General features: G+C 46.8%; 2 long non-coding RNA genes across 2 annotated transcripts; one reads left to right on the top strand and one right to left on the bottom strand.

The window, feature by feature from the left end:
- Positions 1 to 2,835: 2,835 nt before the first annotated feature.
- On the bottom strand, positions 2,836 to 22,282 carry LOC141069368 (uncharacterized). The gene is made up of 3 exons (XR_012226563.1): positions 22,150 to 22,282; positions 21,874 to 22,054; positions 2,836 to 3,042 (listed from the first exon to the last, which is right to left on the bottom strand). It is a non-coding gene; the product is annotated as an uncharacterized lncRNA (long non-coding RNA).
- On the top strand, positions 19,385 to 21,293 carry LOC141069367 (uncharacterized). The gene is made up of 3 exons (XR_012226562.1): positions 19,385 to 19,497; positions 20,265 to 20,401; positions 21,208 to 21,293. It is a non-coding gene; the product is annotated as an uncharacterized lncRNA (long non-coding RNA).
- Positions 22,283 to 27,149: the final 4,867 nt, after the last annotated feature.

Raw genomic sequence — 27,149 nt, forward strand, 5'->3', positions numbered from 1 at the left:
TCTCATCAATCACTACATCTCTACTTATTGTGACCTTGTTTGTTTCTGGGTGTAGAATCCTATAACCTTTCTGGGTTTCACTGTAGCCTACCAGGATCCCTTCCTTAGCGTGAGATTCCCACTTATTTCGCCTTTCTTTGGGAATATGTACAAGTGCTTTACTTCCGAATATTCTTATATGATGTAGTTTTGGCTTTCTGGTGTTCCATTGCTCAAACGGAGTTTTCTCTGTAGCTTTACCTGGTAGTCTGTTCTGAAGATAGCAAGCTGTCATGATTGCTTCACCCCTATATGCTGTGGGCAGATTTGCATCAAACAACATACTTCTTCCACTTTCACAGAGTGTTCGGTTCCTTCTTTCCGCGACACCATTTTGCTCAGGATTGTACGGTACAGTGGTCTGAAATAGGATTCCATTTTTCTTTAAAATGCTCTGTGTCTCATGACTTGTGTATTCAGCCCCATTATCTGCACGTAGAATCTTTGGCATTCTCCCAAATTTATTATTTACCTCAGCTAGATGTACTTCAAGTTTCTCTGGAACTTCTTTCTTGCTGTGAAGCAGATGGACAACTGTATATCTTGAATGATCATCAATAAGTGTGAGAAAATATCTCTTCTTCCCAGGAGTCTGAGTGCTCATTGGACCACAGACATCTGTATGTATTAAATCTAGTGTCTGTTCTGTTCTCATAGTACTTCTCTTAGGAAAAGCTTTTCTAGACATTTTCCCTTTGAATTTTGAGGATGAGGAGTAAATAATGAATTGAGGATTGGGGATAACAAATAATGATGAATTAGGGATGGGGACAGCAAATGATGAGGAATTGGGGTGGGGGAGAGTAAATGATGTATTGAATGTGGGGGAGTGAAGTTGATAATGAATAGAGGGTAGGGGTGGGAGAGAGAAGACATGACAATGAATTGGGGCAGAGGGAGACATCTACATATAAAGAATCAGAGGAGCAGGAGATGCAGAGTAGGAGTGCTGAGGATGCAGGAGTGTGACAGGTAATGAATTGGGGAAAGAGTACAGGTGTTTATTAATTTATATATTTATTTGGTGGGGAAAGGTGGCTATTTATAGTCTGTTGCAGCACGGTGGTGGATTACAATTTATTTTTTTGAATGGTGGGTTCCGTAATAACTAATTACATATTAGTGGTGGGTGGACGTCTGTATTCAGCTGCACAGTGTAGAAGCTGGGCGAATGTGCTCTGGAAGCGGTGCTCTAGATAACTGTGTGTTATTTCTGCAGAGCAAGAGTCCTTGGTGGAAGAAGTGATGGTGGTCTGTGCTGGAAGAAGAAGAAAAGCGAAGATGATGGACTTCAACTAGAGATGTCACTGGTGAGTCAGCGTATTACCTGTACACTGACACTATACACTTTATACTATATACAGAACTCCCATGTATAATGTTACTGGTGAGTCATTGCATTGCTTGTACACTAACTGTATGCAGAGCTCCTCTGTATAATGTCACCGGTGATCACTGTATTACCTATACACTATATAAAGAGTTCCTGTGTATAATGTCACGGGTGATCAATGTATTATCTGTATACTATATATTGAGTTCCTGTGTATAATGTCACTGGGGAGCACTGTGTAACCTGTACACTGACACTATATACAAAGTTCCTGTATATGTCACTGGTGATCGCTGTATTTCAAATAGTGTATTGGCCAACACATAGCCCTGCAAACTGGATAATGGTCCCTACATAGCCCTCCAAAATGGATAATGGCATCCACATAACCCTGCAAAATGAATAATGTCCCCCACATAGCCCTGCAAAATGAATAATGTCTCCCATCTAGCCCTGCAAAATGAATAATGTCCCCCACATAGCCCTGCAAAATGAATAATGGCCTGCACATAGCCCTGCAAAATGAATAATGTCCCCCACATAGTCCTGCAAAATGAATAATGGCCTCCACAGAGCCCTGAAAAATGTATAATAGCCCCCACATAGCCCTGCAAAATAAATAATGGCACCCACATAGCCCTGCAAAATGAATAATGGCCCCCACAGAGCCCTGAAAAATAAATAATGGCCCCTACATAGCCCTGCAAAATGTATAATAGCCCCTATGTTGCCTTTCAAAAAATGTAAAGGCCCCCACATAGCCCTGCAAACTGTATAGTAGCCCCCACAGAGCCCAGTAGATGGTATAAGGACCAGTTGATTTGGCAACAAAACCAAAAGTCTTGCGCTAAAAACTAAATAGAAAGATGAATCTCATATTTCAGCATGATAGTTTCCATAAGCATATCTCCAAATTAATAAAAAATGGCTTCACCAGAACAAGATCGGAGTTGTAGAATGGCCCAGCCAGACCCCAGATCTGAATCCGATTAAAAATCTGTGGGTGACCTGAAGAGGGCGCTGTACTCAGGAGATGCCCTCACAATATCACAGATTTGGAGCATTAATGCAAAGAATTGTGGAGGAAGATTGCCAATTCTAGATGTGCCATGCTGATAGACAACTACCCAAAAAGACGTAACACAATCATAAATTCAAAGTGTAATTCAATGAAGTGTTTGTTTAAGGGTTTGTATATTTCTTCAACCACATTATTTTAATTTTTTTTTTCCATCCAAAAAGATTTCAGCTTCTTTGCCAGTGGATTTGTGCAGATTACAGATCACCTTAAAAGTAAAAAAAAGTTCTAAAATGATTCTCCTTGCCATGATTTTTTTTAACATGATAAAAACCTGGCATTTTAACACCCGGTGTGTAGACTTTATATCCACTATAAGTCTTATTTTACCTTATTTAATCTAAATAATTTTAGTTCTATAAACATAAGAGAAAAGAGACTGCAATCTGTTCATGGTAGTTTATTTCATGCCGGTGCCCTGCTGTTGATTTGATGACCGGTTATGAAGTTCTGAACTTCTTGTGTTCAACTACCCCAGTGGACTTGATCAGGAGTAAAGTGGTCATCGGTGACAGCAGTAACGGCTTGTTCTTGATTCCGATACATCCGTCTTCTGTTATGACAACAACGGTGCGGTGTCTACGTCTATGACCTAGGAGAAGCCAATGTATAAATATAAAGTTGCCCATTGCCACAAACTACATGTATAGCATTATAATGGAAGTTATACTGTTTAGCGTAGGTTCAATAACATTTACCCATTTTATGGTGTTTGCGAGTCCTTCTTCTTGGACAGGATCGTCTGCCATTCATGTGAGACGCCATGAAGTCTTGATGGTACAAGGCGGGTTGCTGATAACTTGTGGGCTGCTAGTAGAATGTGCTACACTCTGAGGCTTTTATGACACCTAGAACGCTCTCTCATTGTCTAGTTCTGTAGCTGTGAGGTCACTCGTATGATGTAACAATGTTGGCTAGGACTGGTTGGCTGCTCTGTTTCTGAATATGGTGGTGGGCATGGTTCTTTAACAGAATTGCTGAAGTAAAAAGATTAACTATATATATATATATATATACATATATATATATACACTGCTCAAAAAATAAAGGGAACACATCCTAGATATCACTGAATGTCAAATTCCAGTTGCAAATCTTTATTCATTACATATGTAATGCATTGATAGCAATGAAACATAAAAATGATTATTGTAAATTAAAATTAATATCCCATGAAGTGTGATTGACTAGGAGTTACATTGTGTTGCTTAAGTGTTCCCTTTATTTTTTTCAGCAGTACATATATATATATATATATATATATATAGTGCCTTGCTGTAAAATTTAAAAAAAACAATACATTACATTCAGCTTCACAATTGTGTTCCACTTGTTGATTCTTCACCAAAAATTTACATTTGGTATCTTTATGTTTGAAGCATAATATGTGGGAAAAGGTTGAAAAGTTCCAGGGGGCCGAATACTTTCGCAAGGCACTATATATATATATATATATATAAAACTAAAACTTTGATTTAACTTTTTATTCGTAAGTAGTGTTGAGCTTTCCGATACCGCAAGTATCGGCCGATACTTGCTGTATCGGAATTCCGATACAGACATCCGATATTTTTTTAATATCGGGCATCGGAATCGGAAGTTCCCAGTTGATTGATAGCCGAAATTACGTTATCATGATGCGCGGTGTGTGTCTTTCCTATACACCAGAGATTCCCAATCTGTGGTGCAGGAGCCAGTTGTGGACCCATGATGTGTGGCTCACGGCAGTTGGCCATTTCGGTGCATTAGCACATGGTCTAGCAAATAACTATGAAGAGCAGGTCTGCAGATGGTGACTTTTATGTGTAGCCCTGCACAGAAGAGCATATACAGATGCACATGTACTGGCTTTTGGGGTGAGGAGATAAATTAAATATGGAGATAGGATGATGCTGCTAGTCAGAGGAGGTGCTTGAAGTTGGATGTCACAGTGTGGTGGGCAAGCTTGATGCAAGAATCAGGGCCGCCATCATGGCATAACTGCCCTTTCTGCTGTATGGGGCCTGTGAGCAGAAGGAAAGAGGGGGGTCCCGGACCCAGTCCAGGCCCCATCTTTGTGCTTCTGCTCACTGGGCCCTAGAGCATAATAAAAGTGCTGTGCACCAGTGCGTGACGCGGCCATCAAAACTAAATGGTTGCGCAGCAACAGCTCCCTCCACCTTTTCTGGGATGTCTGGTTACAGTGTGTATGCGATGACATCATTGCATACGTGCCGGCATGTAAGCGAGCCACTTGTTTTCGACAGGACACCAGAAGCATAGTTGCGCCTGCAAGGGATCGTGAGAGGTAAGTATGAAAACCTTTTTTTTTTGTAATAAAATGATGTATTTAGGGTGTGGGACAGGGAACATTGAATGATTATGTATTGAGGTGGGGGAGCGCAAATGATGATGAATTGGAGGTAGGTGAGCGCAAATGATGAATTTAGGGTGGCTGGTGGGGATCAACAAATGATGATACCAGAGTACTGATATAGTCTTTTTGAAGCCTAGCGTCTTCAGTGCTTTTTTCTCTATCAGTCTGTTGGCTCTTGTTTTTGAGAGGGTTTTGGCGGATTGCAGACAGCAGCTTTCCTATTCTGTCCTGTTTAAGTTAGCTTGGGCCCCATCATTTGCTCAGCCTATCTTTCTGTGTGAGTGATTTTCCATCTCGCTTCACCGTCATTATATGTTGGGGGCTGCCTATTACTTTGGGGTCTGCTCTGGGGCAGTTTAGATTTCCCTTTTCTGTCTTTAGGCTATTTAGTTCTCCGGCTGTGATCGAGGGGTCTAGGGCACCGTAGGAACCCCCGACGGCTACTGCTAGTTGTTGTTGTTAGCTTCAGGGGTCTGCAATCCGATAGCTGCCAACTTCTCTGGGTTTCTGGACTTAGCTATTATGTCTGTTTTTTGCCTCCTACGGTGACTCATTCATAACAGCTGAGGATGCAGGAGTGTGACAGGTAATGAATTGGGGAAAGAGTACAGGTGTTTATTAATTTATATATTTATTTGGTGGGGAAAGGTGGCTATTTATAGTCTGTTGCAGCACGATGGTGGATTACAATTTATTTTTTTGAATGGTGGGTTCCGTAATAACTAATTACATATTAGTGGTGGGTGGACGTCTGTATTCAGCTGCACAGTGTAGAAGCTGGGCGAATGTGCTCTGGAAGCGGTGCTCTAGATAACTGTGTGTTATTTCTGCAGAGCAAGAGTCCTTGCTGGAAGAAGTGATGGTGGTCTGCGCTGGAAGAAGAAGAAAAGCGAAGATGATGGACTTCAACTAGAGATGTCACTGGTGAGTCAGTGTATTACCTGTACACTGACACTATACACTTTATACTATTTACAGAACTCCCATGTATAATGTTACTGGTGAGTCATTGCATTACTTGTACACTATATAAAGAGTTCCTGTGTATAATGTCACGGGTGATCAATGTATTACCTGTATACTATATATTGAGTTCCTGTGTATAATGTCACTGGGGAGCACTGTGTAACCTGTACACTGACACTATATACAAAGTTCCTGTATATGTCACTGGTGATCGCTGTATTTCAAATAGTGTATTGGCCACCACATAGCCCTGCAAACTGGATAATGGTCCCTACATAGCCCTACAAAATGGATAATGGCATCCACATAGCCCTGCAAAATGAATAATGTCCCCCACATAGCCCTGCAAAATGAATAATGTCTCCCATCTAGCCCTGCAAAATGAATAATGTCCCCCACATAGCCCTGCAAAATGAATAATGGCCTCCAGAGAGCCCTGAAAAATGTATAATAGCCCCTATGTTGCCTTTCAAAAAGTGTAATGGCCCCCACATAGCCCTGCAAACTGTATAGTAGCCCCCACAGAGCCCAGAGATGGTATAAGGACCCCAACACAGCCCTGCAATCAATTTTTGGCCCACACACAGATCTCCAAACAGTGTAATGGCCTCCAGTGAATAAAAAAAAACCTAAACGTACTTAGCTCTCCTCGTTCCCCCGCTGCTCCAGTCTCTGCAGCGCGTGTACTGAAGCTCTCCTCTTGGATGTCAGAGATCAAATGCACAGGGAGAATGATGGAAGATGGAGCTGATGGCTTCCTCTGCCATAATTACTTTCATTCATCTGTATCAACATTCAGGATGCTGATAAAGTTAAATGTGCAATGCTAGGTGAGGGAGGACCAACTCACCGGCCCCATAGCAGCCACATGATCTGGTCTGATACACCACTGCTTTGGGACTGTTTTTCAGCAACTGTATCTGGGTCTTTAGTCAAAGAAGAGGGAATTATGAACAGTTCCAAATATCAGTTGATTTGGCAACAAAACCAAACGTCTTGCGCTAAAAAGCTAAATAGAAAGATGAATCTCATATTTCAGCATGATAGTTTCCATAAGCATATCTCCAAATTAACAAAAAATGGCTTCACCAGAACAAGATCGGAGTTGTAGAATGGCCCATGGTATTCTTTTCAACTATGATAGCAATAAATTACAAAGAACATGCAGTAGTTGCCTTAATCCAACGATTAATCAAAGTCTCATCACCGAGGTCAAATGTAGGAAACACATTAATTCTCAGACCCCTAGGCACAATTTTCTGAGAAATATAATTTTCCAGTGTGATCTTAGTCCACCAGATTTTGGGCTGTGCCAACATGAGAAAGGCCTTTTCCTTTTCTAATTTTGATAGATCTAGAAAATTTGACATTAGGGCTCATATCACTTGCTCCTCAAGAGGGGTGATTTATTATGCCGAGTGCCCTTGTGGCAAAGTCTATATAGGCATGACCACACGTGAGCTTAAGGTGAGGGTGCGCGAGCATTGTTTGGATATAGATAAGGCAAAAGTAACCAAGGATGAGACTTCTTTAAGGACCTTACCTAGGCACTTTAGGAAACATCATGGTTGTAATTCCAATCTGCTAATTATCAAAGGTATTGATTTAGTGGATTTGGGTTTTAGAGGAGGAGATCTACAAAATAGGCTTGCAAAAAGAGAATGCCAATGGATTTTCAGGCTTGGGACACGAGCACCTCAGGGCCTAAACGAAAGCTTTGGGTTCAATGCCTTTCTTTGATAGCAGTTATGAAGTTAGTAGTAGGTTGGGGGGGTTCGTATATTTGTTTTATTCTTGATTTTAACATATGTTTTTTAATTTTTTTCAGTATTCTATTCTGAGTGCATACCCTGATTTTTTCCACTAGCAGCCGCCAAGAGAGCACCCTAGTCCATTTTCGGATGAAGATTTGGCTTGAAAAGGGACTCGTCTACTCCACCTGTACTGATGTCTTAAGGACAAGATCAATGAATTGTCTGAAATTTATTGGGATAATATATTATATCTGTTTTTATGTCCCATTGAGAATAATTGTTGTAATATATATTTAAAATGTTCATAGGGACTCCATTTTATATTGATTGGGACCTAGGGTTGGTAATTGGTCCTTTTTCCCTATTGTAATGTGTTTATCATATATTATAGGGGAATGGGGGATTCGGTGATTCATATTTACCCATGTTTGGGGTCGCATGTCGTCTATTTTTTGGGGGAGGGTCATATGAGAATTTTGGCTATTTGACGCTAAGTCACAAGAATTTATATAAAAAAATTTTCATATATAAAAAAATTTTCATTAGAAAAATCCATGGCATGCGGCTAAATACAAATACAAATTAATGGGGCGGGGCCTAGCTCTTGATGTGAGAAGTCGGGTGGCTGTGCTTCTCTGCCACTGTTAGCCTCAATTATCCTGCACAGAGCCCGAACCAGCTAATTCCTTTACCAGGATCAGATGTCTGAAGGTCCCAGGAGTCAGGGGCGAGCTTCTGCCAGACTCAGAGAGACAGACATGGGCCGTAAAAGGCAGAAAGATGCCGGAGCCTGCAGCAGTGCCTCAGTCCAAGATGGTGCTGAGAGAGAGGAGGAGGCAGGAAGAAGAAACACAGCCTATGCACAGAGGCTGGAAGTCTCAGCCCAGCTGAACAGGTATGTGAGGGACATGGAGACAGATGAAGAAGGAAATGGAGGGAGTGAGAAGCACAGAGATGAGGAGGAAGCCGATGAGGAGATGCCTGTGCTGAATGCAGAGCTGGTGCAGGAGGAAGAGGGGGATGGTGACACAGTGCAGTCAGCTGAAAGTGCAGATGTAGCAGAGCCCACCCTGCGGGATGTATTCCAGGCTGTCTTATACTGCAAGACTGCTTTAACTGCTCTGACAAAACAGGTGATTTGCCTGAAAGAAGAAATGGGAGGCATAAAAACATCTATGCAGAAAGTTACAGCCAGATTAACTGAGGTGGAGGACAGAGTTGGTGTAACAGAAGATCACTTAACCTCAGTGCAAAAGACACAACAGCAGCACACTCAGAGGATCACGGTAGTAGCCAATAAAAATGATGACCTGGAAAACCGGTCACGTAGGAACAATTTGCGCATTGTGGGCATCCCTGAGAGAGCTGAGGGTGCTGACCCCACAGCCTTTATTGAAACCTGGCTGCTGGACAAGTTTGGTGCTGATAACTTGTCGAGAGTGTTTGCGGTGGAGCGTGCCCATCGCGTACCCATGAGACCCCCAGTGCCGGGAGATGGACCTCGCACGATGCTAGCCAGAATCCTGAATTGCAGAGACAGGGACACTATCTTACGAAAGGCTGGAAAGTTGACAGATCTTAACCTGGAGGGCAAACGAATCGAAATATACCCGGATTACTCAGCCGAGGTGCAAAAGTTGCGACTGCGGTATGGCGAAGTGAAGAAACAGCTCCGCTCTTTGCATTTGAAATACTCTACAATTTATCCTGCTAAATTAAGAGTGGAAGCTTTTGGAAAGGTCATTTTTTTCCCGTCACCGGTTGAGGCTGCCTCATGGTTGGAGCGCAACCGGAGCAAATTGAGAGAAGATAATGGTAATATGACCACATGATCCTGCTAGACTGATCACTGGACAGGGTTGTGGCGCTGCTTTACTCTGCGAAACAGGAGCGCAGAGGAGGGGGAGAACTCCCCACTGGGATCTACGTATTATGGTTAATTGTTTAACTAATGGTTCGGGACTACGCATACTGTTGACAATATGGCGGGGAGGCTGCCGGTGATGGAGGGGGACACGACGCATGTTGAAGTGCGGAATACTGAGAAGTTGCTCAGGTTCTTTGTGCTCCCACTCTCATGTTGGGGAGAGAGTGACAACTGCAAAAGGGGGAGTGTGGGGGGAGGGGAAGTGGACTACATTGGGACTACAATGTAATGATGTTACTTGATGATGATGGATTGTTCTTTCTAATGCACAATGAGTAACCGTACTGTTCGGATGTTAAGTTGGAATGTACGTGGTATATCTGATAAGGTTAAGAGGGCGGCTGTTCTGAATCATATCAGATCCTGTGAACCTATGATCGCGTGCTTGCAGGAGACACATCTCACTAGAGACACTAAGCACTGGTTGTCAAGAGCCTGGATGCTAAAGACATATCATTCTACTTATTCCTCGTACTCCAGAGGGGTGTCGGTCCTAATACACAAAAACACACATTATGAAGAGCTGGAAGTGCATGTAGACAGTGAAGGGCAGTATGTATGGATTGCTTGCAGATTGTTCGGACACCAAATTATTTTAGTGGCTTTATATATCCCTCCACCTTACTCTAAAAAGAAACTACAAGCAGTACGGGAACTGACGGGCAGATGGGGGGAGACTCCGTTGTTGATTATGGGAGATGTTAACAACACTATGAATGATTATTGGGATAAAGTACGACCGGCAGGTACGGAAGCTGGACAGGACAGGATGACTGCCTTTGGCAAGTATGTAGGGGAACTTGGGCTGGTAGATCTGTGGAGAGTACGAAATGAGGGTAAGAGGACTTTTTCATGTCATTCGGCAACACATGGAACACTGTCGAGGATAGACCTGGCTTTGGGGGATACCGCTATGGACGGGATGGTGGGGGAGGTGGAATACTTACAGAGGACTCTCTCGGATCATGGTCCTATGGTGGTCACGCTTCTGGTGAGATCTGCTCAGGGTCAGAGGGGAGGTTGGCGTCTTTACCCGACGTGGCTTAAAGTGGTGGACATGGGTGGCATAACCAAAGAGCTAGAGCACTTCTTTCAAATGAACGAGGGGAGTGCTGAGGCCGCAACAGTATGGGATGCCATGAAGGCGTTTATGAGGGGACTTTTTATAAGTGAGATTGCGAGGTGTAAGACCAAAACTAAATTGGCAGATCAAATAAAGGATGACCTGACAAGAGCGGAGGCAGACATGATTTTGGCGCCAACGAGTGAAGCTCACAATAGACTAAAATTGGCTCAGGAGGCAGTTGATAAACTGCACATGATGCAAGCTGAGAGGAAAAGGGCATTTCAGCAAGCCCAATTCTTTGAAGAAGGAGAGAGAGTGGGTCACTTGTTGGCGGTGATATCTGCGGCACAGAGGGAGTCTTCCAGGGTGTATAAACTGAGAGATCAAACAGGGGCGACACTGACAGACACAAAGGACATACTGGAGGTCTTCAAGGCATATTACATGGCACTGTACACTTCGAGAGCACGGGACACAGAGGGGGATGTGGAGAATTTTTTGGAAGGCATTTCACTACCTAAATTGTCTGAGGAAGATAGGTTGAGGTTGGAAGAACCTGTGAGTGTGGAGGAGGTGGAATGTGCAATACTGTCTATGCCCAATAACAAATCACCGGGAGCTGATGGTTTACCTGGGGAGGTGTACAGGGAGTTAGTGGAACTGCTGGCTCCGAAATTGAAATATGTGTTTGATGAGGCTTTAGTGACGGGGGCACTGCCGAGATCAATGGAGGAAGCGGTGATAGTGGTTCTGCCGAAGGAGGGAAAAGATCCCATGGATGCGGAGTCGTACAGGCCCATTTCGTTGTTGACAACGGATGTCAAAATACTCGCTAAGATCCTGGCCGCCCGGCTCACCGGGGTTGCACATACCATTATACACGAGGACCAGTCGGGCTTTATGCCTAACCGCTCCACGGCTGTTAACTTAAGAAGATTATTTCTTAATATGCAACTGCCTGCTGATAATGGTGGCAGGAGAATAGTGATGTCATTGGACGCTAGGAAAGCATTTGATAGCGTGGAATGGCAATACTTATGGAAAATCATGGAACTGATGGGATTCGGCCCCGCGTTCATGGCCTGGGTGAAGTTATTGTACTCATCCCCAAAGGCGGTAGTTAAGGTGAATGGAGAACAGTCCGGGATGTTTGACTTGCATAGGGGCACAAGGCAGGGGTGTCCGCTGTCCCCGCTATTGTTCGCGGTGGCAGTGGAGCCCCTGGCGGCCAAGATCAGAGCTGAGAGGGGAGTGGTCGGATTTAAATTTGGGAAGCTGGAAGAAAAAATATCATTGTATGCCGACGACATTCTGTTGTTTTTGGAAAGTGCAGGAGAGACACTGGGGTGCGCGATGGATGTAATTAAACAATTTGGGAGCATTTCGGGACTGGAGATAAATTGGCACAAGTCTTATGTCATGGCTGTGGATAGAGCAATAGAAGCGGAGGAGATAGATGAGAGGGGGAAACAACTCCAGCTAGTTTCACAGTTTAGATACCTTGGGATATAGGTGGCTCTTCCACTGTCCCGATTCACGAGTCTGAATTTGGTTCCTCTGCTAGAGAAATTTAAAGGGAAAATAGGTGCATGGTGCAAATTGGCTTTAACGGTATCGGGTAGAACTAACCTGATTAAGATGGTCCTTATGCCACAACTAATGTACGTTTTGCACAATTCGCTGATATGGTTACCAAAAAAACGGTTTCGGGGCATTGATTCTATCTTCAGATCCTTGATATGGGGCAAGAAGCAGGCACGGATTAAATTTGGCACTCTGCAAAAAGGAAAGGAAGAGGGAGGACTGGCCGCACCAAGTCCATGGGTCTATTTCTTGGCAGTACAGGGTCAGCATGTCAGGGGATGGAGAGAGCTCGATTGTGGAGGAGCAGTTCACCGGGTGCTGGTACATGTGACGGGGAGACGCCCACTTGTCCAGGGTCTAGAGGATGGTACCTTTAAGAAACTGGGAGCACCATATCCTACCATAGGCATGATTCAGAAGGTATGGGATACCATTAAAAGGATCAGAGGGGTGGATGAGCTGACTATGTACTCACCGTTGTGGGACAATGAGCATCTGCCGGAACTTAATAAGCTGCGACAAATGGGCAATTGGAAGGCGAAAGGAGTGAGATATGTGTGCCAGCTGCAGAGTGGAACGGACCTGAAGACCTTTGAGACATTGAGAGAGGAATTTGATTTGCCTTCGGTATGGGGGTTTCAATACTATATGCTTCGACATGCTTGGAGGGCACAGTGTAGATTGGGAGCCATGACGGTTCAGGGCGACATTGTACTAGACTTTGTGTGTATGAAGGGAGGGACGAGGGGAGTTACATCGAGCATATATCATGATCTACTACACTCCTATCTGGGGGACAATCACCTCACTGCAAAGAGTAAATGGGAGAGGGAGGTGGGTACCCTCACAACAGAACAATGGGAGACTATTCTTGAATATGTCCCGAAGATCTCTCTAAGCGAGCAGGCTCGGCTCTCCCAATTATATATAATACATAGAACATACAAAACACCGCTGGTCCTATTCAAGGCGGGCTTGAGGGGAGACTCTAGCTGCCCTAGATGTGGCACAGACCAGGCCGGACTGTTACATATGTTATGGTCGTGTCCGCGGCTGGTGGCATACTGGCTGGTCGTTATCAACAAAATTGAGAGAGCTTATGCATGTACGCTCGACAGGAATCCGGTGCTGTGTGTTTTGGGGGAGGTGGATGGGATACCTGTCTCAGAACATTACAAAGTGGCAATAGCGAGGTTGCTGTATGTGGCACGCAAACTAATAGCACGAAAATGGAAGGATTCGGAACCCCCCACTAGGAGGGAATTTATTGCTCAGACACGTACGGTAATGCATTTAGAGGAAAGCATTTACAGGCGAAGGCATGGTGAAAGAATTTTCAAAAAAATATGGTCCGCCTGGATGGCGGTGATATGATTGCTAAGACTCTCAAGTATACCCGGCATAAGGAGTATTGGGGGAGGGCTTTGATTGTATTATTACAAGATATGTGAATAGTTACATGTATATTGATATCCACTGTTTATTGTTTAAAATCTTTTGAAAACTAAATAAAAATAACTGGTTTAAAAAACAAAAAAAACAAATACAAATTAACAGGGTGGGTCACAATATAAATAAATACAATGTACTTAATGTTTTTCCTGTATATTGGGTTTCATGAAATTTGTTATTATGCGCCATGCGGGTGGATTTATTTAAAGCATCTTATGATGTTTCCCTATATTAGATCCCATTGTTAATGATTCCTATTATGAGGTATGTGTTATATATACTTTCATTTAGAAATTCGTTTCATTAAGAAAATCCTTTCATTTGATCCCATTGTTAATGATTCTTATTATGAGGTATGTGTTATATATACTTTCATTAAGAAACTCCTTTAGCTTGAGGAATCGGGTGGTTAAACTGAGGCGGTGCGCATGTTGGGATTTTGAGCTGTTTTGAGGAATATGCGGCGTGTCAATAGTGTTTCCATTACAACTGGGACATTACTAGTTCCTGGCTGTTTATGGACCACATGACCGCTGGGTGTTTTTCCCATTGGGTGACGTGTCTCAAGGAATCCCGAGCATGCGCCGACTATGCCTTGCTTAGATAGACGTAATTCTCTTGAATGGGATTATTAAGTACGCAGGCGCAACGGTCTGGTTTGATTACATATGGAATAGGACCTATCCGGTGTGGACCACATGACTGGTGTTGGCACTCTTATTGGCTGCGGTGAGTCACGCTGCCAGACTTAGGCTGAGCACAGGACCTTCATACACGCAGGCGCAGTAGGCTCTGGTAGTAACAAACTTATGTGAGCTGGCTTCTGACTTGTAGGCGCGCAGGCGCGGTATGCACTTAAAGAGCGGTATATATGTTTTTAATCAGGTGCCACTTGTCAATATTGACCAATCATGGGAAATTAATTTATATTTAAGTGGGTTCGGGCCTTGCCTGGACACGCCTCCTTGATGAAGCATAGCGAAACGCGCGTCGGGGCATGAGGGACGTTCCAGGAATTACTTTCAGCTCATGGTATGCTATACACCTTACTGCATGGTTTTCGGTTATGCTGGGTTTAGGGTGGGCATTTTACTGTGGCAATTAGGAGGGTGTAGCACCCCCATATAGCGGGACATGTCTTAGGATAGTCAGCTATTGTTTATGAAAGACAGTAAAATTGCGCTAATCCATTCCAGCGATACTTAATACATGTGAATGCATTTCTACAATAAAATGTTCTGCAAAGTGTTGCTTCTATGATCGGATTTGTCTCTCTCCATGGTCTAGCACCTTCTTTTTAATTTTTTGTATTGCTGTTGCATTGTCAATAAATAAAAATGAATTTTAATGTGCCATTGTGTGGGGCCTTTGCTGATTTCAGGAATTTAGGTCACCACGGAAGGTATTCATAGCTCAGTATTACTGCAAACAATTACATGACAGGATTCCTATATATCTATATACAATAAGTGTCCTTCTGTCTACTGGGATTCAGCATTCTTATATAGAGCAGGCTAAATCCAAGTCAGCTAAAGGACCTGGTCCCTCCGCCAACTAGGAACTAGCCAGAGGGACCAGGTCCTTTAGCCGACTTGGATTTAGCCACAACCATATCTGTATGTACTGGGCAGATCATGTCTGGGGGGGCCGCCGGTGCAGATCAGCATCGAGTATTCCGCAGAGAAGCAGGTGCAGTAGGTGGGGCTGGATGGCTCGGAGACGTACGTGCAGCTGGTGTCTATGTCACAGAACCTGGCCCGTCTGGCGCAGAGAATAGACTTCGGCCAGGACTCTGATGAAGAGGGGATCGGAGATGGACTCCTTCCCCGGGAGAACGACTGGGGGGAGCAGCCAGAGGAGGAGGAAGGTGAGTGCGCTGAGATCAGCCGATGTGATCGGGCAGGTGACTCCCTCCCAGTGGTTTAACTACAAAGTTAAGGGCCCCGGTGCGAACTTTCAAATGGGGCTCCCCCATGCCAAAATACATACGCATCTCCGCTCCGTACCCCTCGCACGCGCGCATCTCCGCTCCGTACCCCTCGCAGGCGCGCGTCTCCGCTCCGTAGCCCTCGCAGGCGCGCGTCTCCCCTCCGTACCCCTCGCACGCGCGCGTCTGCGCTCTGCAATATATTGTGTATATAGCGACCTCCAATGATCAGGATCGCGCCACTTACATGCCTCTGTCCGTCATTGACAGCGGTGCCTACACTGTGTGCAGTGGCCTCCGCTCCTAAGCCTGATCCATGTACCAGCTCAATACGTGCACGGTGGATGACAGGAAGGGGTTAAATCGGTGCACTCCATTGTAAGTGACTGCGTATTTAGCTGCAGCATCTTCCCAGCAGATGAGCGGCTGCCCCCGATCTCAGAATCCATGGGTGTTTTTTCTTGAACCCATCACCTCATTCATTCTGCCCAAACCACTTGGCGCAGATCCCCGCAGCACGGTCGGAGCCGGGTGAATTCATTCATCTCTGACCTGCTGCAGTGTTTCAGGCAAAATATAGTGATCAGATCGGGTGGAGGCCTATAGGCAGAGAGCAGTACTGGTCCAGCTGATTGGCAGGTGTCTCGCTGTAGAAGAGACCTGCTAATAACGGACTAGAGCAATGTGGGAAGAAGCCGGACCCTTTCATAAGTGATATGTTCCCTGAAATGCTGGAGATTTTCAGAGATATACCCGGGTACAATTGTGCAGCCCGGCTCTGAGTTACACTGCACGCATTTTGGGCAACATGAATCAGGTGAGATGTTCCCTTTTCAGTGGTCGCTGTTATTGCTACAAATGATATAAATAGCTGTACAGGTGACTATAGAAAAACAAGGTAGTAAATCTGCTGCTTTCTCCACTGCTGAGCCACTTCTTCCCCTGCATACTGAACTCACCACCCACTCTAGGGAAAGAAAAACTGCTTACATGTTTCTTGGGTGTAATAGGACGGAGTGTCAGCTCACTGAGGGATGCGATTACAGCTGCTCATTAATAAAGGAGTTGTGTCACCGTTGATCTTCTTTATCATACCGCTCCCACACGTCCCAGATTTCTGCTTGATCGACAGTTTGGACAAGCGGTAACGTCAGCCTCTTACGCTATTGCAGCGTATTGGTATCACACGTTAATGAATCACATTAGTTCCGTTGTATTCGTGTGATCTGGATGAAATGGTTAACTGTGATTTCTGCTGCGCTAATTATGGCCGTCCTTCCCCTGTCAGGTCTGGTCAGATTCCAGCCATCGCTCTGGCCGTGAGTGTTATGACTGAGTAACCGTAGGAGGCAAAAACAGAATTACTAGCTAAGTCCAGAAACCCAGAGAAGTTGGCAGCTATCGGATTGCAGACCCCTGAATCTAACAACAACAACTAGCAGTAGCCGTGGGGGGTTCCTACGGTGCCCTAGACCCCTCGATCACAGCCGGAGGGCTAAATAGCCTAAAGGCAGAAAAGGGAAATCTAAACTGCCCCAGAGCAGACCCCAAAGCAGAAGGCAGCCCCCAACATATAATGACGGTGAAGCGAGATGGAAAAACACTTACACAGACAGAAAGATAGGCTGAGCAAATGTTGGGGCCCAAGCTAACTAAATAGAATAGGATAGGACAGCTGCTGTCTGCAATCCGCCAAAACCCTTTCAAAAAACAAGCCAACGGACTGATAGGAAAAAAACCCTGAAGACGCTAGGCTTCAAAAGACTATATCAGTGCTCTGGAAATATCTGAAGACAGAGCAAAAAGGAATTCAGCTCACCCAGCAGGGAGAGGCAGAAATCCAGACCAACAAGGCAAAACAAAACAAAACCACAAATGCAAAAAGTAGAGCAGAAAAACTTAGCTTTCAGAAAAGCAGGAATCAGACTGGTCTCCAAGAATCCCAGAGAGGAATAACCCGCAAGGCAGACGGGCGGCGGCTGACTTATATCCAGTCAGCGATCCCAGGCAGCCAGTCATCATGATTCTGCTCAGGTGCTTTGTAATCAGCCTCACTACCTTCCTTCACCAGAAGAGGGATTTCATCAGACCTCAATGGTGAAGGGGAAAACGAACTCACAACACGTGGGACTCTGTGCGAAACCATCTTCGAGGCTCACTGACGAGATGTGTGTATGTACGATGTGCTGACCGTGGTGAAAGACGAGAGGTACGTGCACCTGGATCCTGTGTCTCAGGAGTCCCTGACCCAACGCCCCAGGGGCCACTGTAGTGGTCAATAGGCTTATTCTGTGTCTGCCTGCATGGAACAGAGACCCCTACGTGCACCCCCCCAGGAAGAACGTGCGTCAGGGTCTCTGCTCCCCGCTCTCCAGGCCACTTTACAGGTGATCTATTATTGATGCCTATTTTGCACATCAGCCTCTAGAGGGCGTCTACCTCACACTTGCCTTTATTCTGCTCACAGTGAATGCATTTGCATGTTCTAGCCATGGTAAACTCTTTTTAATACACTGGGTAATTCCCCCTTATATTTATTCTTGCACATCTGATGTTGTATGCGGTAATTCCTGAAGAAGGGGTCTTTGGAATCCTGACACACGTTGAATAAACCACTGTATAATTTTACCGATCCTTTGGAACTTTATTGTCATGGCAGCGCGGTTTTAATCCACATCTTCTACCTAGTACATTATTTAATAGGGTCGGTGACCGGCCCGTGGATCTGCAGCAGCCAACATCTTTGCAGGCCTGTATTCAGCACCATCAGGTGAGCAGTTTTCTTGGCGCCTCCTTCACCTGTTTTGTGGGAAAAGACTCTATTTGCGCTTTGTGTCTCCCCCTCTTTCATCAATCATTTGCTCCTGATATTCAGCCATTGTGCCTCCCCAGCTTCCCCCACACGAGGTGTGGCGGCCCCCTTGGACACACCCGCGTTCCTCCTCTCACTCCCTTTCCTCGTGCACTCTGGTTTAGCTCTGTCCCCGAGGCTCCGCACAGCAGACGCGATGTAGTGATGTCTTCTGCGGAGTCTCCCAGGGTCAGAGGTGACCCGTGGGAGGCGCTTTTCCCAGGTGTGAACGAGCCCATTCCAGTGGCTCAATCAGTGAGAGCTCGTGGATGACATTTATGTAGCATATTTTTGATGTGTAGAAAAACTGTACCCCACCGTTTGGCGTAAAGGGACCCTTTTGTTCCCTATGGAGCTGCCAGAAAAAACGGAGTGCAGTTTTCATTGGTCCGTCAAGGTACTTAATGGGGCGGCGCTCAAGCATTTGCACCGCTGTCCCATTGTGCAGGGGTTAAATTCCAAACACATACTGATAGGGAGTTTAGATTGTGAGCCCCTTCGGGGACAGAGACGATAATGTCTGTACAGCGCTGTGGAATTAATGGCGCTATATAAGTGAGTAAAATAAATAAAAGTGCTCCTTGTGCCTATCCATGTGGGACTCGGTGGTCGAACGCGCCACAATCTGTAAGATATCATCTGTTCAGAAGACTGGTGAAATCGTATCTTCACTAGACTCTGTTTAATGTTAGATAGGCTCCCATCGATCGGCTGTTTGAAACTGCTGCAGGATGTGGATGATGCGGAGCAGCGCTGCTCCTATCATTGAGTGATGGCCGATCTCCGGTGCTGCAGGTCACCTCCTACTGAAGTGAATGTATCTGAGGTTCTTGGTCACAGTGTAGGGAGCTGTGCCGCTCCAGCTCTGCAAAGTGTGTACCAGCAACACTACTGATGATCCACGCTGAGGATATAGTATATGTCGTAATTGAGTGATTATCTTCTCTTTTCAGAGTCAGCCCGGTTTAGTGTTGGTTTCTAAGCGGAAATCCCTCCTGGGCGCTGCCCAGATCCTACTGAGAGGGGGTGAGCGTCTGTCTAAGTCTGTGGCGGAGAACAAGAGGCAGCGCGACTTTAACTCCGAGCTGCTGAGATGACGCCAGCACTGGAAGCTGAGGAAGCTGGGGGATAAGATCCTGGGGGACCTGAGCTACAGGAGCGCAGGTAGGAAGCTTTCATATTGCATCGTCCTATATGGGGGAAGCCATATTGGTTTTCACATTGCTTTCCTACAAATGGGTGAAAATAGTTGTCCAATTCATAGAACATGAGAGAAGTCTGTGATTGGGACAAAGTGAGTCCAAGAGCTGGAGTGTAACCAAATCCCTCATACCTGATGGACTGAAAGAGCAAAAGCCGCGCAGCCACGAGTTTATGTGCAGAGATGATTGGGAAAAGGGGGAACAGGACGGCATGCAGCACGTTTTGTACTGCATAACCTGTCTGACTCCATTACAGGGGCTGATGTAAAGCAGCCCATACACTTAGATGGGGGTCCGCTGAACTCCTCTGTACAACCTAATGCTCCACCTAAACAATTGTGCACATGTTTTAGTAGGGCTAGTGGAGGATCACATGTGGCAGTGACTGATCCCCCAAGAAAAGAACATGCTCGAGCACAGAAATCCAACCTGTCCGGTCCCTCTATCTCCCAAACATTGTTTTTTGCGTGAGAGTTAGGAGGCCTCCATGTACATTACATGGGCTACAGGTTCCCATCGCTTTACTCCTTTGCATGTCACTTACGTCAATGCTAGTAAATGTTGAACATAAAGTGATCACATATAGTTGATGGATGTCAGACCTCTGTCCCCCCTTGATAACATGCCATCCCTGTATAATCTGGACTGCCCCTGTATCCGCCGGGCGTCAGGTAGAATCGGGTCTCTCGGTTCCTGTTCTGACGTCTCCACTTTTTCCCATCGTTATAGGGTCGCTCTTTCCTCACCAGGGCACATTTGAAGTCATAAAGAACACGGATATCGACTTGGATAAGAAAATCCCTGAAGATTACTGCCCGCTAGATGTGCAGATCCCCAGCGATCTGGAGGGATCGGCTTATCTGAAGGTGTGACCTTTCTCTTTTTATCATAGTTAGTTATTATTAGCAGCCGGTCAGCGCAGAATACGTAGGCGTGTAGGAAATTATTCAGTATAAATTATTTGGGTTCTTTTTGCTTTTTTTCATTAAAATCCCTGGTGTTTTTCTGTATAGGAGGAGTCCAGTGGGCGGTCCTACTAATGGTTAAAGGCTATCTATGCATGCATAAAGGGAAGACTGTCAATCACTAGTAGGACCACCCATTGGACTCGTATACACAAATCACCAGGGATTTCAATGAATAAAATACAAGTTATACTGAAAATGATCCCACAGAAGTTAATCAATCCGATCAGCTCCTCCTGCCTGCAGATCGGAGACCATTTCTAATAGGACAGGATTCCAATGTCCTAAACTACCCCCCCTTCATGTCAGGCAGATGGTGGTCCAGTAAGCTAAGAGACTTCCTTACTGTCCTCCCCCACTGACTTTGACTGTCATAGCCGGGGACCCTGCAGAGAAGACAGAGGCGATTTCTAACACCTTCTGCCTTCTGTATTTCGGGCTGAGTGCGCACAATGCAGTGAATGGAAGCAGTGGCAGTGCTGACGCTTCTGTAGGACCCGGTGGTCAGATGATCGCCGGGGATCTGCCTGACGCAGCAGAGCTGAGGGGCCTTGTAGGTTGGCATTGTCAGTGATTTGGGGCACAGCAGGAGGCCTCCCCCTCCACCTTTTTGTGGGTGTTTTATCTTTTTTTTCCCCTCTGCGATGACATGAGCTTTATCTTGTAACCTATTGATAAATCGGAGAACTGCATTTGTTTGGTTGCAGGTTTCCATTCAGAAGCAGTCGTCAGATATCGGTGACCTCGGTACGGTGAATCTGTTCAGAAGGACCTTGCCCAAAGCCAAGCCCGGAAAGTTTTGTAGAACGGCTTCTGCTCCATAGAGTTGGAATTGGGGATCTGTAAAAGTGAGACACTGGCTCTCCAGGGATTGCATGACATTACGCAATCCCCAAGGCCAATCAGCGTTGGCTTCTTTCTCCTCTCCTACGGCTATAGTTGACATCTGGAGGAAGTCAGAGCTGCGGCTCATCTGTCACTTCCTCCAAATGTCTTGATTTATCACATTTGTCACATACTCCCAGGGAGAGCCATTGCCGACAGCATTGGAATGGCAACAGCACCGGAGAGGAGTATGAGTGTTATTATTTTACGCAGGGCAAACACAGGGATTGAGAAGGGGTTGACCAAGTAGCGGCTAACCCCTTTATATGGTTAAAGTGCAGCCATCTGAGCGAGCACTAGCTGCTGCAGTGACAGGCAGACTCCAGTTCCTTAACACATCAGACGTCTGCAGCAGGATCAGCTCCTGAGCCCGCTTCATAGTATCCTCAACAACCTATAACGAAAATCTACCTCTCAAGTCGTTAAGGGGTTAATGATACATTGCGATCATTGTAGGAAACCCGCTGATCATCCATGTGTGTGCTCACCTGCGTCTCAGGAATATGTGTTTTGCCTGTTTGATGATCTTCTCCAGGAGGCCTTCGCTCTGCTGCAGGGCATATCATTCTTGTCACACACCTGCAGTCCTGCGAGTCGCATCCGCTTGTGACCGAATGGAGCGCTGGCTGGATGGGGCATGACGAGGTTACTTATTGTCTGCTTGTGGAGCTGAGCAGATAAAGGGGAGATAGGAGACGTCAGCCCTGAATTCTGTGCTAGGAGTAGGAACTTGAGGGTCCTCCCCATCCCTCCTGATGTCTCACCCCTCTCATGAGCTGGTGCAGGTTGTGCTCCAGGACGTACAGGTGACCTTCTGGGTTTACCTTATCGGAAGACGACTTCTGAGGCTTCTTGTCATTTGTGGAGTGACAGAATGAGATGGAAAGCTGGAGGCCTGAGGGATTACAAAAACAATAAAAATAATATTATATATAAAATAATAAATTACTACGATAATATTCTAAAAACAGATCAACTGTACAAAAGGGAGCTTTCTTCCCTTAGGAACCGACTACAAACAAACCTTGTGTGTGATCCCTGCAATGTGACTACTTGTGGCTCCCAGTCTTCCCACCGTTTCCCCAGCAGTCACAGCAGGTTTGTTGGGGAAATGGAGGGAATAAATCCTGAGCACTGGGAGGTTTCTCCAGTGCCAGGAGCAGCAGCCACGTGACTGCAAGTATGTGATTTGCATATGTGGAGTCACATGCTGACTAGACATGTGTGGCCTCGCTCAATGTAAGTTTATGGAGAGAGGCTGGACACGTCTAGTCTGAATGTGGCTGTAAGTATGGAAATTGCACAGTTTAAGTCAAATGACGGCCACTGGAAAATTCTCACAGTGTGCAGTTGTTAGGGGCTTGCGGAACACACCGAACAATAAAGATGGTAAAAGGTACGTTCGCAGCCCGGGGTCCACCGTGCAGAGATGTTACCTGCTGCTCGGTAATGGCGGTATAACAGATGAACACACGCGGGTTAATATCACCCGGTGTGTACAGAGGTGGACTCTGTTGCTTCACAGAGTCTCGCTAACGCGGAACATAAACGCTGAAGCCTGTTAACGCACACAGACCTCTGCAAAGTGAGCGCTGGAGTGCAGTCACAGGACTCTGCCCCAAAGACACAGGGTTAGAGTCCCTCTAGACCCACCAATCTCGGCGCCACAACTGAGGCGCCAAGGAGAGACTACGCTAATAGACTTAGCGCACTACTAGCGTGTAGCACCGCTCTGGCAGACACCACTAACCACCCTACCTAGGGCCTGGAAAGTGCATGAATTGCACACGGCGCTGCAGCTGGCAGTAGCTGCTAATTAGAAGCAGTATACACGTGCCTAGTGCTGGATGGCACGGTCTGGCGCTAGTTAACTCAAAATCCCTACCACATACACAACCAAAGGGATGGAATATATAACGAGTCAGTCACCAGAAACATGCATCCATCATCACCCACACAAGAACATAATTCTATACTAGCGCATGGCCGGGCGGCCATGCAAGGCTTTTATAGTTGCAGCCTTCCAGGACCTTCCTAGTAGTCCAATCGGAGCAGCAACAGGACCTGAGCACATGATCTCCGACCTGCAAAGAGAGGTCGTCCCACAGGCATGATCAGTGGACCGAAAGAAGGACTTAGTCCCAGGAGCTGCTGGACCAGGGGTGGCAGCAGCAACCAAACCGACAGTGCTAGCCTGAGCAAGACGCCGGGATCGACGCCTCTGCTGAGCAGCCTCCTCTGCGGCCGGGGAAGAATGGGAGACCACAGAAGGCAAGGCTCGGGATTCCTCCTGTGCAGAGGGAGAAACCCGACGCCTAACAGCAGTGCATGCAATGTGACTGCATACTTGTAGCTTAAGGCAGGGTGACCCCTTTAAAAGGCTAAACATCTCCAATCACTGCTGTCAGAAGCAGGCGTTGGCTGTGTAATAAATCTAGAATCCCTACTGGAGGTGGGGCGCCCTCGCATCACACCCAGGGCAGCGGGGTACTCGGTGCCGGGCCGGTGTCAGGGGGGATGTGTCACAGCAGCTGCGATCTGGTCCGTGGCCTTGGGCGCCCAATGTCAGTGGCGGTGATGTTAGAGGTGTTAGAGTTTATTAGAATAGTTTGTGACGCCACCCGTGGTGTTTGGCAAGTATGATGTTGAGCCAATGCTGCGTGCAAATCCACTGGGACTGATGGTGTGGTGCAGCAAATATGGTGTAGCTCCCCACAGGTGGTGCTGTAGTCCCAGGGCAGTGTAGCTGCAATGGATGAGGAGAGGCGCAGAATGGTGTGGATGCTGGTACCCAGGTGTAGCGGTGCGGGAATAACTGGAGGACACCAGAGTATGCGGTTCCAAAGCTTTACTCACTGTTTGCAGTTCACACACACACACACCTGCCTCCATACTGTGTTCTCCAGGTCAGGGCTCCAGGCAGGATAGGATTCTCCCCTCCACACTGCGCCAACATGTACCTTACTGAACGACTCCTCCAATGCGCCTTTAGGTGCGAAGCACTCCAGTACTTAGTTACCCTGGAATGCCTCTCTCTAGGTGTTCCTAGTCTTTACTCGTATGACAGACAGCTGTAGCCTCTATCGGGGACTCCTCTCAGAGTCCTGGCTCACAAATCGGTTGCTGTTGTGTCCCAAGTCTATGGTGGGAGTAAGGCGTTAGCGGCTCACTACTCCTCCGGTGTCTGTTGCCGGATATAAAGATCCAATCAACCTCGGGGACCGGGCCCTGGCCTTTGCGCTTTCTGGACTGGAAGGGTTCTCTCTCTTGCTCAACCAGCTTCCCACCGTCCTTCGTTCCGATCTGTTCTCTCTCTCTTATGGAATCTGTAGTCTTCAGTCTACGTCTCTTTCTCCTTCTCTTCCTTCCTTGAGGAGCTCGTTCCACTAAGACCAGTCCTCAGCCTCTCCTTACTGACTGCCTTCCTCCGCCTTGAGCTCCTCTCAGGCTGACCTGCTGTCAGTCTGCTCTCTTCCTCAGACCCTCGTCTGGTTCCTTCTCCTCCGGGACTCACCCCAGACTAACCGGAAATCCTACACTTTCACTCTCATTTGTGTCATCTAACTCCACCCGCCTCCCAGCACATCTCGTGTTACGAAGCAGGGTTCCACGAGGGGTGCTCTGCTAACCCCCAGCCTGAAGCTGTTAGGTGGCCCCACTGAACTATCCTGTGTGTGGGGTGCAGGTGTGGAGCGTGGTCAGGAGTTCCCACCTTACCTGGATGGTGGGGCACTACACCTTAGGAGAAGGTGCAGTACCTCTGTGGCGACTGAAGCCTCAGGGGCGCCACAGAGGTAGCCACCTTTTCTATCAATGTCTGCCATCTCAGGGTCCTGGCTGGGTAGGTGAGGAGCCTTTACCTGGTGTGGTGGGACGATTACCAGTACCCCAGTGAGCTGCATACAAAGCCCCGCACACACAGAGGCCGTGTGCAGCGCCAGAGAACGGCCCGAGCTCAGCGCACGATGGATGTGCGCAGCACAAAGGCAACCAAGGAAACGGCACAGCGTGCAGCTCTCCGGCTGAGCCTCTTTACGCTGAGGAGCCCGAATGTTCCCGGCTGCAGAAACTATCACAGCTCTATCGATGCGTACAAAGAGCAGCCTGCGGGGGGCGCCGCAGCTACAGCAACAACCGTCTCGTTAACACGGAAAAGTGGATCTGTTAAGGACATTGTATCGCGCTCCTGGAGACGCTTTGTTACTGCGTTTAATGACCGCAGCGCGGCAGACACACGAGGCGTTTCACAGGCGCCGCCACCGAGGCCTCCACTGCGTCACCTTTTATCTGTTGGATTTTCCTTACAGGAGCACAAAGAAAGCTCATTTATAACAGCGGAAAACGGGAACAAAGAGCAGAGGAGCACGAGACGCTGCGAAACGGCACACTTAACCCCTGCACTGCCACTCCGCTGCCGTCCGGACACAAGCCATGATGCAAGGGAAGGGTTACAACCAAATAATGGGAGGAAGGGTTACTAATCAATAATGGGGGAGGGGTAACTAATAAATCACAGCTGGGTGCAAAAGGCCCCAAAAATAAAGAAATTATTTACTTAAACTAATTAGTCTCCAAAACGTTGCATTTTTCCAATCAATGTGACGACAGGAGACGATTTCTGAGGCTCGATTTGCATTTCTCACCTTTCTGGAGTACATATAGCTAATTGATTTACAAGGGATTCTCCACAACATACTGGGAAATTAAAAATGGGCCAATGTGAGCCGCAATTATATAGAACAAGAAGGAACAGCAGATACTCGCCTATTTGACCCCCATTGCTCCTCTGCCTGTGTCCCTGCAGCCAATCAGCAGCCAGGATCTTCCCATTCCATTAGTAGCCACTGATTGGCTGCAGCGGTCATGTGACACCCTCTGCCGAAAGAGGAGGTGCAAATACAGGTGAGGGGGGGGCACAAGCTGCAGTGTGTTCACCAAAGCTGCCATGACGCCACATCAGTAGGAGAGACCCAGTCGCCCCACAGCAACAATGGCCGCCACACAGCATGGGAACCAAGAGACCAAAGCTGCCACGACACTGTGCCAACAGGGGGAGCGACCCAGGGGTCTTACAGCAACCACGCTGCCAGGAAAACCCCCAAAGCTATGGCTCATGCCATCCACAGTCACAGCAACAATGGTCGTAATAGAGACAACACCCGAAAATTGGGAGGGACAGACTGCACCAACAAGTGTAGAAATAGGCGCTGCCCCTGCTGGCGCGGAGTGGTGGTGCAGGCGGTGATCGCACATTGCTATGCCGGACCCCCAGAGACTCATCATGACGAGCCTTCATGGTCAGTTCTGCTCCGCCGCAGTCGGTCAGTGAATAATGTTTCCATCTGTGGTCGGGGTCTTTTTTTTCTATGGATAAAGCGCATTCTATTTTTATAGGATCTGAACACTAGATTCCTGCCCCACATGCATGCTGACTGTTTCTACCTCCGCACTATAAGGCTGTATCGGCATCACATGCATGCATTAGAGATTCACAGGAAGCATCGCTGGAACAGCAGAAAACGGTCGGGAGATATGACCCTAAATATAGGGGGAAAAGAACTTGCTGAATGCAGGGAGCCCAGTCTATGGGACTGCTGGCGAGAGCCAACCTCTGCCCACAGCGATCTCCGACTGCCCCATAGACACGGAATGGGGCTGTGCACTAGTGATGAGCGAACGCACTCAGATAACGTCTTACCCGAGCATGCTGGGGCATTATCCGAGGACTGTGGAGTGCCCGCATATTATGCTCGAGTCCCCGCTG

This window comes from Dendrobates tinctorius, unplaced genomic scaffold, assembly GCF_039654945.1.
Source record: "Dendrobates tinctorius isolate UK_male_01 unplaced genomic scaffold, ASM3965494v1 ptg000259l, whole genome shotgun sequence".
Classification (NCBI taxonomy): Eukaryota; Metazoa; Chordata; class Amphibia; order Anura; family Dendrobatidae; genus Dendrobates; species Dendrobates tinctorius.